Source organism: Pelobates fuscus, chromosome 5 (assembly GCF_036172605.1).
Source record: "Pelobates fuscus isolate aPelFus1 chromosome 5, aPelFus1.pri, whole genome shotgun sequence".
NCBI classification, from domain to species: Eukaryota; Metazoa; Chordata; class Amphibia; order Anura; family Pelobatidae; genus Pelobates; species Pelobates fuscus.
Window position 1 is genome coordinate 124,491,320 of NC_086321.1, and position 14,826 is coordinate 124,506,145.

Sequence of the window (14,826 nt, forward strand, 5' to 3'; positions counted from 1 at the left end):
ATAGCTTAAAGGTGGAGCTTACCAAATGTTGACATAACATGAATAATGCAAACATACATATGGTAAATATGAAAAAGTATAGAGGTTCTCATAGGAAGGGAGAAAAGGAAAATCCCTCATTGAGACCCTTAGGGCTCAGGGTCTTCAGTCTGTATATCCAGAAACATTCCCTTTGTCGGAGGAATTTGTCATAATTGCCTCGTCTGGGGTTCTTTTTTACCAGTTCTAAGCCACAGAAGCGTAACCCCTTAGGGTCGCTGTTGTGGTATTCGCGAAGGTGTCTGGAGATAGGGGTTTCCGCTGAATATTTACTGGATCTGATGTGTTCCTGATGTGTTCCTGTATCTGATGTGTTCCTGAGGTGATAAACAAATTAAAATTAGCACATTTGCTGATAATCTACTTTTATATGTTATCTACAAGAATCTCTCCCCACATTGATGCAACGGATTCAAACCTATGGACAAGTTTCATATTATTCTGTGAATGCGACTAAGACACAAGCCTTGCCTATATGCATCCCGACCTCCCTGCTTAGCACCCTTAGCACCAGACTCCATCAAATACTTAGGGTTCACAATCACAAAAACTCCCGCAAACCTCATAGCGGCGACCTACATTTCTGTTTGGAACAAGTGTAAACAATGGGCACCTGTCATGGACAGATTGCATAGTAGCACATAATGCCATGGGTGTTGTACATGTTCCGCACTATACCTCATCTCCACATATGCTCTGGACACCGAAACAACATAGACCAAGTGTGACCCTATTTCCCCCTCAGGTCCAGCTCCTGTTTCAGATATGGAACAAATACTGACCCAGATTGGGTAGCACCACCATCCTCTCTCTGGCGACCCCACTAAGGGCCCTGCCATACATTATTCCCACGTTTAACCCACTACCATGGCACCGCAAGGGCGCAACACACCTATATCAACTGTGCAAAGCGGAAAAACTACTAGACTACCCAAGTCTGTCTGCCGAGTCTCTCTGCTAAATATGCACTTCCGCAGTCCTCACTATACTCACCATACTACCTACAGCTGAAGTCCTATAATTTTGTTCAGTGTATATATGTTCTAACCTATTAGCACCTTACTATTTTGATGTGTTTGATTGAGAGACTATTATAAACACATGCCGCCACTACATATTTTGGTCACTACTGCTGTGGCGATTTAAATGTGTGGAGGGATGGGATCAGTACCCTTAGTGGTTAACTCCTATTATCCATTACTAATTGAGAACATATGCTGCAGACCTGTTATATCTTCAGCTTGGAACACAAACTATCTTTAATTTTATCCAGAAAAGGTAATCAACCTCTAAAAATTCTCCTATTAGCCTTTTGTATATACAGTTGCAATCTAAAAATTTTGACAATAAACGAGATTTTTAATAAGGGTTTAATAATTTTGATTAGTGATCTTTACTGCAATTAAAGGGAAACTAAGTGCCAAGAAAACAAACTCATTTTCCTGGCACTATAGCTTCCCCCTCTGTCAAGGCCTCCTCCCCCCACGCCCCATGGTTAGTATCCCCTTATGTCATTTACCTGGGTCCAGTGGCTCAGGTCTGCCTTCACTCCTCCCCCGCAATGGCCGCGCTCGCATTAGGATTTTCCCATAGGAAGCATTATTCAATGCTCTCCTATAGGAATTCCGGTGACGCGGAAAGTCCTAATGCAGGGGTAGGCACAGGGACGTATTAGCCATGAGGCAAACAAGACATTTGCCTTGGACGGCATTTTCCAGGGGGCGGCAAAAAAGCCGCCCCCAAATGCCCAGGGCAAATGTCTTGTTAGCCTTGCGGCTAACTAAAAATCCAGGCAGGCGGTTGTCTGGCTAAAAATCCAGTCGGGCGACGCTGGCGAGGGAGCACTTTCACCCTGAGCGCTCTGCTCAGCTCTCTCAACGTCATAGTCTGGCTCCCGGGATCACTTTCCTCGCCAGCGCCGCCCGCCAAGCAGCCACTGGACCCCAGGGAAAGGGAGAACCCCCCCAGCAATCCCAAAGGTAAGGGGGGTTGAATTTTACAAAAAAAAAGTGTGTATGTGTGTTAGTGTGAGTGTATGTGTGTTAGTGTGTGTGTGTTTGTCTGTTAGTGTGTGTGTGTGTGTGTGTGTGTCTGTTAGTGAGTGAGTGTGTGTCTGTTACTGAGTGTGTGTGTGTCTGTTACTGAGTGTGTGTGTGTCTGTTAGTGTGTGTGTGTGTGTGTGTGTGTGTATGTCTGTTAGCTAGTGTATGCGTATCTGTCAGTGAATGTGTGTGTGTATTTAGAAGGTGGGGCAGTGGGGAAGGGTGGTGGGGCGCCTGTGTTTTGTCCTGCCTAGGGCAGCACAAAACCAGGATACACCACTGGGTAGGCAACCTTCAGCCCTCCAGATGTTGTGGACTACATCCCCCATAATGCTCTGACATCCATAATGCTGGCAAAGCATCATGGGAGGTGTAATCTAAAACATCTGGGGTGCCGAAGGTTGCCTATGTCTGTCCTAATGCATAGTTTCTGGTAAACAGCACTAGATGAGGAGTTAACCCTAGCAGGTAATTATTGCATTATTTAAAACTGCAATAATTACATTCTCAGGGTTAAGGGTGATGGGACACTGCACCGAGACCACTTTAATGAGCTGAAGTGGTCTGGGTGCCTACAGTGTTCCTTTAAGTAAAAATCTGGAGTGATCAGTGGTGGGACTGTCCCTATAACGTTGTTCTGGAAAAGGATATATGATGTACAGTGCGCTGAGACAATATAGACACATGTCCTCTTCCAGGTTAATTCATAACATATCCAGTTGACTGGAACTTTTGCCTTGATGCTGGAAATTGGCAATGCTTTTAAGGTTCTTATTACCACTTGCCATTTTGTGAAGCTCAACAGCCTTGCCTCACATCACAGGTATATTCCTTGGGAATTTAGCCTGTGTGTTTACATGTATAACCATATAAAACTGGAGTCATTGTTGAACAATATGCTGTTCCCATGTATATACGTATATATCAATTGGAATATAGTTCAAATATAATTTTTTCAAATTAATTCATAAGGATGCCAATAATTTGTGCCAAACATATATTTAACAATATATATATTTTTTTTATTTTTTTTTATTTTTTAAATAAACCTGTGTTATGTTTGCAATTGTTTGATATCCTTGAGGACAGAGTATTTTGTGCATATTTTGAGCAAAAGGTTAAACAAAAAAGTCACGTTTTCACAAGGGTGCCAATATTAGTGAAAGGCACTGTAATGAAATGGTTCATCAATAACCATCCCCCATTACAGCCTGCGTCGTTTCTCCTCCACCATATCTCAGTCAAGACCTCCACATGTAAAAAAAAATCAATGACCATTCAAATTCTGAATACTACCAAACACCTAATTCCCTAATGTGCGCAAACCATATACACCGTCTTTGCTGCTTTGGTTTTCCAGGATTAAGGAATTAGGGCAGTGGAGGAGCTTATTTTCAACAACTGGGGCTGTATTCAGACGTACATGGCAATTTGGGCACAATGGATTGCCACCACAGAAACTGATGACCACAGGCACTTCTTGATAGACCTCAGCAATCCTTCAAGTTAGTTGGAGAGTCTTGGCTGCTTAGTGCAGTAAGATGGATGTCAACGCACCGATCCCCCCCTTTTCATCTTCTCTAAACTTACTGTATTTGCTTACTTTTCCTGTTTTTCTTTCCACATTTTCTTTGGTAATCGCTTTGTGATCGGTCTCCTGTCCTCGAGCCGGCAGGGAAATCAAAAGAGCTCAGTGGTGCACCTGCACTTACTCGCGGTTCCAGTGCTCTGTGAGGGAATCAGAGTGCAGATGCTGGATTTCCTAGTCTGTGCTATGACATCATCACAGAGTGCCAGACCGCGAGGATTGCAGCTGCAGCCCACTAGATCACCAGGGAGCCCACGGGAACACCAGGGTATAAAGTATTTCTTCCTTCCGACACAGAAGATAAGCAAAAGGAGGGCAAATGCTATATATATATATATATATGTAAAAAAACAAAAATATTACTGGTCGGTGTGGGTAGAATGTATTTTTTTTTTATTCTTTATTTTTTGTTGTGCAGGTGGTTACACGGTATCGACAGACGCTGATATGGATTATTTTAAGCAAACAAATATGTTTGAATGACTATCTGTTCCTGTCCAAATCTGAGATGATTAAATTGCGTATACGCAGAAGTAAATTCACACTGACACATGGAGTTCAGGTTAAAAGAACTTCGAGAAAATTTAATGCCATCTGGTTAAAAAGCGGGCTCGCAGACCCTTATAAGAGCAATATTACATCATCATTGAATATCAAGATAACAACAAATAAACATCATTAATTGGGTTAGGTGTTAAGTGGCTATGTCAATACCCACCCATCAATATTATTAATTGGCTTAAGTACTAAGTGGCTGGCTAAATGTCCTCCCACCGAGAGGTGGCGTCATCTTGGACACGGGTGTGGACACGATGGCTCAGACGCCATCTTGCTAGCACGAGGCTTTACTCGATGGGAGGGGGGCTTTAGGCGCCATTTTGACTAGTTAGTGATGTTAGATTCGAGGTCAGGTTCAAGGCTTTTTAGTGAATGGACATTTCATTAGTGCAGTTCTCATGATCTAACTATGGTATACTTTGTTTCATATTACAGGAACTTGACAATTCCGGTGTTAGTCATATCCTTCTAGAAAATACATTCTCTTTCTAATATTCTAAATGCTGTTAGGAAAATCTGTCATATAATGAAGTTAATGGAGTTAATGGGAAATTTAATAAGGGTTTTAATAATTCTATAACAACGCCACAATAGCGTATTTCAAGAATAGTCACACAGTGGCATTATAAGTCGCACAAATTTTATATTTTGCAAGCTTAACTAAACAGTTATTTCGTAAGAGTAAATAAAATAAAATGAAATAGTAATACTGCTAGGTCATCTATGCTAGTGTAGGTATGGTGTGTTAACTCGTTGTGTGGGATAGTAGTAGTTGGTTACACTATAATGCTAAGCTCAAAATAATGCTTAGATACGATATGCTGTGAGAGTTTAGGCTATGAGGCATTGTATAATAGATAACATTGCTAAAACTGTCCTATATTGCATAATAACATCGCTTTTCACTCCAAACATGGGTGGGGTAGAATGTATTTAACATAGACTCCCCATATATTGTCTATCCCCCTTGTCACACTCCACTTGTCACTTGACCCACCCCAACTCTCAAACTTCCCCCCAATCCTGTCATACTCATCACCCCTCATCTTGTCACACTCACCCCCTCACCTTGTTACACTCACCTTCTAACTCTGTCACACTCACCCACCGCACAGCTATCACACCTACCCCCAAACCCAGTCACACTTTCACCTTGTCACCCTTACCCCCATCAGCCTGCCAAAGTCACCCCCTAATTACCCTATCACAGTCTTCCCCTGAAGATAGTAATTGCTATACACAGACACCTCCCACATATGAAACACGACCTCACCATAAACACAACACACAAAGGCCCCAAGCGCCATATCTCACTGATCCCAGTGTGCACCAGCTGCCTGCACTTGAATGGAAAAATAAGGGGTGCTCAACTGAGTTTTTGAGGTAAAAAAATGTATAGCTACTTCACTGAACTGTAACGGTGCCTGGTGGGAAAACCTTTTGACTGTTTCTGGCCCTTGTTCCAATGTCATTAAAAAGGGGGAGAAAACTACAAACATGGAGTTCACAGGCAACTGCACAAGGCATTCTATATCTCCTGGTATGCATCCACAAGCTAAGAATTGTTGGATGCTGTGCAAGTCATTTTGGGGCAGAAAGACTGTGCATGCTGATCTGTCTATTCCCATAGGCGACTTTTCAGAAGTAGGTTTGCCATGGCAAGTTATAATAATGATTGACAGGGAGCCTGAATATAAGTTCTGAGTTCCAGAATAGATCTAAATACAGCTGTGTGTATTTTTCCTTATAATTTTATTTTTCAGACCTTATGAACAGTTATTTGTCAAATATAAGGGCATGAGGAAACATAATATTAAAGTAGAGTTCCCCTTTGAGTAGCTTTGAAAGATTTCAAACTGTAAATTTTGTATGCGTATTTTTTATGAGTAAAATAAAAACCTCTGTGAGACCATTTTTTCTGTCATGCAGGGTACTAAAATTAAGCTTTTTAATATAGATAAGCTGTTCATAATAAGCTCTGTTTTTTTTCTTAAATATAATTATGTATAATTATGCATATGAATGTAATAGTTCTATCCACTTTTTCAAAATACAGAACCCTCCTGATTGAGCATGTACAAACAGTTTTGAAATCAACATTGTCATGTGAATGCTACACAAGGGATATATGCTGCAAAGTGATGCTGTTAATCTGTCTGGTCCTGGAAGCAAAGGGGTTAAAAAAAATTGTGTTTTGCTGTTGCCCCTGAGATGCTGGTTCTTTTAATTAGAAATTAGCTTATTTCGAGAGTTGAGCCAGAGGCTGGGTCCATCTGTGTTCTAGTGTTTGAAGAAGCAGAAGTGTTTAAAATTTACAAGACCCTCAGTGCAGCAAAATATAATCAATGTAAACGGACTGTGTGTCTGCACCCAAGGACCGTGTTTAAAACCATTGTCATTTGTTTGATTTGCCTAAAGTGAACCTTGTAAAGGCCTAAAAAAGTAAATGATAGAAAGCAAGCCTGCCTCATGGCCTCCACATGGACCAGTTCTCAGTAAGGAAAATATCTAAAAAAAAAAAAAAAGTGAAAAAGGTGACTAGCATCAAGGAAGCGAGTGACTACAGAACATATAGACATATATATTGCTTAATGCTAATATGAACACAATCCCATCAGTATTGTCTTCAGAAATCAAATGGGGGCAAGGCGCATACACAAAAACACAACACACACAAACAGAAAGATTGCTTTGACACTCCATGACACTCATACTCCATTGCCATACAATACTGTGCATTTTATTCATTTGGTGCTATGGGTTTTTCATCATGCACACTTCTTGAGATTCATTATCTTTATAAATAGAAAAGTTGTGGTATAAACTCAGACATTTTCACAGTAAATGAGTGTATTACAGACGTCTACAATTATAAAACACACTAATATGCAGTGTGTTTGAGTGTATTACAGCTCCATGGCAATATATCACAGACCTGTGCTGTGTGTTTGAGTGTAGTACTGTACACAGCTCCACAGCAATAAAACCAAAAGTAATATGGTGGCTGTTTGTGGGTGAAGGCTATTGTAGTGGAATGGATGCGCTAGCTACACTTTTATTCCCATTTGTTCGGCAGTCCGTACGGCCCTGTTGTTTACCAAATCAACTCTGCGTGGTCCCCTTGTTCGCACCTTTTAATTACCGACCGCCCCTGGCTGTTACCCACAAATTGATTGTTCGTACAAGTGCTTTCCCTGTGTGGCAGCCGGTCGTATAACTAAACGCACATGTTCAAACAATTGGCGCCCATTTTGTCTCCCGAACACGGGCAGCGGTACAGGGTCGTCGCCCGCGTGGAACAAATTTTGGATACTCAAATCTGCGAACACCCAGTAAACTGGTACCGCTGCCCATCCAACTTCCTGAACAGTTAGGAGAGTGGCGTTCAGGAGGCATAAATAGGGGAGCATTCGTATCCTAACAGCCAGAGGACAGATTAATCAGTTTTCGTACGAGAACCCCCTATGATGACCGGTCATTGCCTTGTTTTCTCTTGAACTGTTTTGGGGCATCACCTTGTGGCCGACCGGTAAAAACTTAATTCGAATGGCGTTCACGAACCACCGAAGGGATCAAAGTGATATTTCGTCAAAGTGTGAGCTCAGATCCAAGCTATTCGGTGATATGACTTTCGTGGGATTCTGAAGTATTAAAATTAATTTTTGGGGTGTTTTAAAATGTAGATTTTTTCTGTACCTGAGAGATAATTGGATTATAGATTTTTCTCACACAATTATCTCTCAGGCAAAGAGGATCTTGGGAGGAAAAGCCCTATATTTTTGTATAAGTTACCATATGTAGGGGTCTGTGCATAAAAGCCGAAATAAAATCAGTTGACTCCCAGAACTATGCGTCGTCTAGTTGCAAGGAGAAAGTGTCTTGGATTGTTATACTGCTTCTTACAGCTTTAAGGAAGGAATAGCGGAGATATCTATGCTGGGTATTGGAGCTCTGCTAGACTTGGTGGCAGCGGTGGGATACATGCAGCAAAAGAAAGCAGTTCATATGCTGAAGCAGCAAGCTTGTACACAAGTAGCGGTTCGAATGCAATTCAGTTATACAAATGAAATAGTGAATGGAGACAAACTATGCAGCATTGAAACGAACAACATTGAAAGGGTTGCTGGAGCTAGGACTACACTTATAGCAGAACTATAACAGAGGGAGACCGGTCCCGCAACAATGGAGACATAATTTAATACAGAAGTGAAATGCCGGCTAGCTTTCTCCGGAGAGAACCCCCCGATGGAGACAATCACAATAACCCTTTCCCAAGTAGATACCTACATATCAGCACAGGCGGAACGGGAAAACTAACTTCGGTTAACCGAACAACCCGCCATGGAAAGATTGCCAGCTACCACAACCACTGCAGAGGTAAAAACAAATATTCCACATGACGCTTTTAAAAAGTGTATAGAAACCGAGGAGGATACAGACGGTTTCTGCAAGACGAAAAGCGGCAGTACCGCTTGTATCAAGTACCACCAGCAGATTGGGTGCACATCTTTGCATACAGAACTGTACCAGAAGAAGAGAGCACAGACTATATTCAGGTGAAGAAAGTAATCTTGGCAAAAAATGCCATTACACCCGAAGCTTACAGGAGACAATTTCAGAAGATGAAGAAGCAAGATAGAGACTTACACACCGAATAGGCATGTCGGATGCAGCGGGCAGCCCTAGCATGGTTCCAAGCATGCCAGGCCAAAACCGGGGAAGAGGTCACACAGCTAATCCTGCTGGAACAGTTTTGCAATGGACTGAGTCCAGAGGTACAGAAGTGGGTAAGAGACCGGAGGAGGGCACAATCCCAAGTAACAAGCACGCCGACAACCAGCATGCAGAGGAATACAGTGTTATCGGTGCAAACAGTTCGGACACTACCATAGGAACTGTGCCCAGAGAAGGAGCCAAGCTTTAGGGATTCTAACAGAGCCACCTTACCCAGCATAGGCAGCAGGCCACTACTATCCCACTCACAGGCAGCAACAACCTAGCTTCAGACCAATGCTTAGGCCCCGGATCACCCACCTTGGACCACACCTAGCACAGAGGGGGGGGACTCCTCCAACTCCCCTCCCGCAGTGGGGTACTGTGCCACAGGTACAGGCAGTTTGGACACTATCTACGAGACTGTACCCAGAGCAGGAACCAAGCTGCATGGATTCGACCAGGGTCGCCCCCTCCAGCACGGACAATGGCCCCCTTACTATCATGCAGAGGTTCCCCCAGTCATACCCAAGTTCAAATCCAATGAAGAACAATTGGGTACCCTTCACTAAGCCGACCCGGTGCAAGCCGCTACGGAGAACTGACGGCACCATCGCCAATCTGTCCAGCTGAATGGAAAGCCAGCTCAAGGTCTCCGAGACACGGGAGCCACGCTCACCATGGTCAAGTGACACCTGGTCCCAGATGCCGCCCAAACCAGAGATTCAGTAGCTGTATGGGTAGCAGGGGGGTGCAGTACACTGCCTACCCACTGCAAGGGTACACTTGAATTGGGGAGTCGGGTCAGGTCTGATTGATGTGGGGTTGAAGCAGGAGGTCCCCACCAACGTCTTACTCGGGACCGACCTAGGCCATTTGACCTCAGCGTTCCTGGCATTCCAAATCCCAGGCCCACAGCACAAGAACTACTTGCATTCTGAGGTCCAGACGCTTGAATGTTTGGATGGGGGTGCGACATTGAGCCAGGTTGGAGATGATGGCGCATCTGAGCAGGAAACTTTGACCCAGAAAGGTGCACGACGCCTCCATCGAACAAGAATGCCTGGCTGTGGTGTGAGCCTTAGAGAAATTCCAACACTGATTGTACGGATAGCAGTACTTTCCAAACATCCCCAAGCTGATCCGTTAAGGATGAGACTGTGTATGCCGGCTTTTGGTTATGGGGGAGCAGTGTAGTGGAATGGATGCGCTAACTACACTTTTATTGCGTTTTGTTTGGCTATCAGTATGGCCCTGTTTGTTTACCAAATCAACTCTGTGTGGTCCCCTTGTTTGCACCTTTTAATTAACGACCGCCCCTGGCTTTTAACCACAAATTGATCGTTCGTACAAGTGCTTTCCCTGTGGGGCCATCGTTCATATAACCAAACGCACGTGTTCAAACAATTGGCGGTCATTTTGTCTCCCGAACGGGGGCAGCGGTACAGAGTCATCGACAGTGTCCAACTAATTTCAGATACACAACCCCGCGAACACCCGGTAAATGGGTACGGCTGACCATCCAACTTCACAAACAATTAGGAGAACGGAGTTAAACTACCGAACAGGGGAAGTATTTGTATCCTAACAGCCAGGGGATAGATTCATCAGTGTTCGTGTGAGAACCCCCGAAAGATGACCGGTTGTTGCCTTGTTTGCTCTGGAACTGTTTTGGGGCATCACCTCGTGGCTAACCGGTAAAAACTTCATTCGAATGGTGTTCCCAGACCACTGAAGGGGTCGGAGTGATATTTCGCTCGGATCCAAGCTATTCAGTGATATGACTTTCGTGGGGTTCTGAAGTGTTAAAATGTATTTTTAGGATATTTTTAAATATTGTAGATTTTTTCTGTACCTGAGAGATAATTGAGTTATAGATTTTTCTCACACAATTATCTTTGAGGCACAAAGCATCTTGGCAGGAAAAGTCCTGTATTTTTGTATAAGAGACCCCATGTACGGGTCTGTGCATAAAAGCCATGTGTGGCCAAAATAAAATCAGTTGGTCCCAGATGCCGCCCAAACCAGAGGTTCAGTAGCTGTATGGGTAGCAGGGGGGTGCAGTACACTGGCTACCCACTGCGAGGGTACACTTGAATTGGGAGTCGGGTTAGGTCTGATTGATGTGGGGTTGAAGCAGGAGGTCCCCACCAAGTAAAACAAGGATTAGTTAGATTAAAAACAAAAGAAGGAAGGTATGTAGAAGAGGATAAAGGTCTAGCTGACTGCCTCAATGAATATTTTTGTTCGGTATTTACAGATGAAAATGAAGGAAAGGGACCTCAGTTAAGAAAAAGGATAAATTAGTAATTTATTACACGTGAGTTTACAGAGGAAGAGGTTCTATTTCAACTGTCAAAAGTAAAGACAAATAACTCAATGGGACCTGATGGAATACACCCAAAGCTATTAAAAGAGCTTAGTGGTGTACTAGCAAAACCATTAACAGATTTATTTAACCAATCATTGATAACAGGAGTAGTCCCAGAAGATTGGAAGTTGGCAAATGTTGTACCCATTCACAAGAAAGGTATTAGGGAGGAGTTGGGCAACTATAGGAAAGTGATGGAAACCATGTTAAAGGATAGGATTGTTGAACATCTAAAAACACATGGATTACAAGATCAGAGACAACATGGGTTTACTTCAGGGAGATCATGCCAAACTAATCTTATTGATTTTTTTGATTGGGTAACTAAAATTATAGATCAGGGAAGTGCAGTAGACATTGCTTACCTAGATTTCAGTAAGGCTTTTGACACTGTTGCACATAGAAGGCTTATCAATAAACTGCAATCTTTAAGTTTGGATTCCAATATTGTTGAATGGGTAAGGCAGTGGCTGAGTGACAGGCAACAGAGGGTTGTAGTCAATGGAGTATATTCGAAGCTTGGTCTTGTCACCAGTGGGGTACCTCAGGGATCTGTACTTGGACCCATTCTCTTTAATATTTTTATTAGTGATATTGCAGAAGGTCTTGATGGTAAGGTATGTCTTTTTGCTGATGATACTAAGATATGTAACAGGGTTGATGTTCCAGGAGGGATAAGCCAAATGGCTAATGATTTCGGTAAACTAGAAAAATGGTCAGAGTTGTGGAAACTGACATTTAATGTGGATAAGTGCAAGATAATGCATCTTGGACGTAAAAACCCAAGGGCAGAGTACAGAATATTTGATAGAGTCCTAACCTCAACATCTGAGGAAAAGGGATTTAGGGGTGATTATTTCTGATGACTTAAAGGTAGGCAGACAATGTAATAGAGCAGCAAGAAATGCTAGCAGAATGCTTGGTTGTATAGGGAGAGGTATTAGCAGTAGAAAGAGGGAAGTGCTAATGCCATTGTACAGAACACTGGTGAGACCTAACTTGGAGTATTGTACGCAGTACTGGAGACCGTATCTTCAGAAGGATATTGATACCTTAGAGAGAGTTCAGAGAAGGGCTACTAAACTGGTTCATGGATTGCAGGATAAAACTTACCAGGAAAGGTTAAAGGATCTTAACATGTATAGCTTGGAGGAAAGACGAGACAGGGGGGATATGATAGAAACATTTAAATACATAAAGGGAATCAACACAGTAAAGGAGGAGACTATATTTAAAATAAGAAAAACTACCACAACAAGAGGACAGTGTCTTAAATTAGAGGAACAAAGGTTTAAAAATAATATCAGGAAGTATTACTTTACTGAGAGGGTAGTGGATGCATGGAATAGCCTTCCAGCTGAAGTGGTAGAGGTTAACACAGTAAAGGAGTTTAAGCATGCGTGGGATAGGCATAAGGCTATCCTAACTGTAAGATAAGGCCAGGGACTAATGAAAGTATTTAGAAAATTGGGCAGACTAGATGGGCCGAATGATTCTTATCTGCCGTCACATTTTATGTTTCTATGTTTCTCCCAGAACTATGTGTCGTCTAGTTGCGGGGGGAAAGTGTCTTGGATTGTTATACTGCTTCTTACAGCTTCGAGGAAGGAATAGCGGAGATACCTATGCTGGGTATTGGAGCTCCGCTATAGCTGTGTGTGATGTGTTTTTGTTGGTCATGTTTAATGTGTGTCTGTGGTTGCTGTTTATGATGTGGTAGGTTGCTGCTTGCGGTGTGTGATGATTTTGTTGATGAATATATATAGTATGCAAATGTAATCATGCCGTGTGCACCTAATGATATAGACTACATAAAGGTGCTCATTATACACTGTGTGCAGAATTATTAGGCAAATGAGTATTTTGACCACATCATCCTCTTTATGCATGTTGTCTTACTCCAAGCTGTATAGGCTCGAAAGCCTACTACCAATTAAGCATATTAGGTGATGTGCATCTCTGTAATGAGAAGGGGTGTGGTCTAATGACATCAACACCCTATATCAGGTGTGCATAATTATTAGGCAACTTCCTTTCCTTTGGCAAAATGGGTCAAAAGAAGGACTTGACAGGCTCAGAAAAGTCAAAAATAGTGAGATATCTTGCAGAGGGATGCAGCACTCTTAAAATTGCAAAGCTTCTGAAGCGTGATCATCGAACAATCAAGCGTTTCATACAAAATAGTCAACAGGGTCGCAAGAAGCGTGTGGAGAAAACAAGGAGCAAAATAACTGCCCATGAACTGAGAAAAGTCAAGCGTGCAGCTGCCAAGATGCCACTTGCCACCAGTTTGGCCATATTTCAGAGCTGCAACATCACTGGAGTGCCCGAAAGCACAAGGTGTGCAATACTCAGAGACATGGCCAAGGTAAGAAAGGCTGAAAGACGACCACCACTGAACAAGACACACAAGCTGAAACGTCAAGACTGGGCCAAGAAATATCTCAAGACTGATTTTTCTAAGGTTTTATGGACTGATGAAATGAGAGTGAGTCTTGATGGGCCAGATGTATGGATTGGTAAAGGGCAGAGAGCTCCAGTCTGACTCAGACGCCAGCAAGGTGGAGGTGGAGTACTGGTTTGGGCTGGTATCATCAAAGATGAGCTTGTGGGGCCTTTTCGGGTTGAGGATGGAGTCAAGCTCAACTCCCAGTTTCTGGAAGACACCTTCTTCAAGCAGTGGTACAGGAAGAAGTCTGCATCCTTCAAGAAAAACATGATTTTCATGCAGGACAATGCTCCATCACACGCGTCCAAGTACTCCACAGCGTGGCTGGCAAGAAAAAGTATAAAAGAAGAAAATCTAATGACATGGCCTCCTTGTTCACCTGATCTGAACCCCATTGAGAACCTGTGGTCCATCATCAAATGTGAGATTTACAAGGAGGGAAAACAGTACACCTCTCTGAACAGTGTCTGGGAGGCTGTGGTTGCTGCTGCACGCAATGTTGATGGTGAACAGATCAAAACACTGATAGAATCCATGGATGGCAGGCTTTTGAGTGTCCTTGCAAAGAAAGGTGGCTATATTGGTCACTGATTTGTTTTTGTTATGTTTTTGAATGTCAGAAATGTATATTTGTGAATGTTGAGATGTTATATTGGTTTCACTGGTAAAAATAAATAATTGAAATGGGTATATATTTGTTTTTTGTTAAGTTGCCTAATATTTATGCACAGTAATAGTCACCTGCACACACAGATATCCCCCTAAAATAGCTAAAACTAAAAACAAACTAAAAAATACTTCCAAAAATATTCAGCTTTGATATTAATGAGTTTTTTGGGTTCATTGAGAACATGGTTGTTGTTCAATAATAAAATTAATCCTCAAAAATACAACTTGCCTAATAATTCTGCACTCCCTGTATAATGAGCACCTTTATGTAGTCTATATCATATATAGTATGCAAATGTAATCATGCCGTGTGCACCTAATGATATAGACTACATAAAGGTGCTCATTATTATATATATAATGAGCACCTTTATGTAGTCTATATCATTAGGTGCAC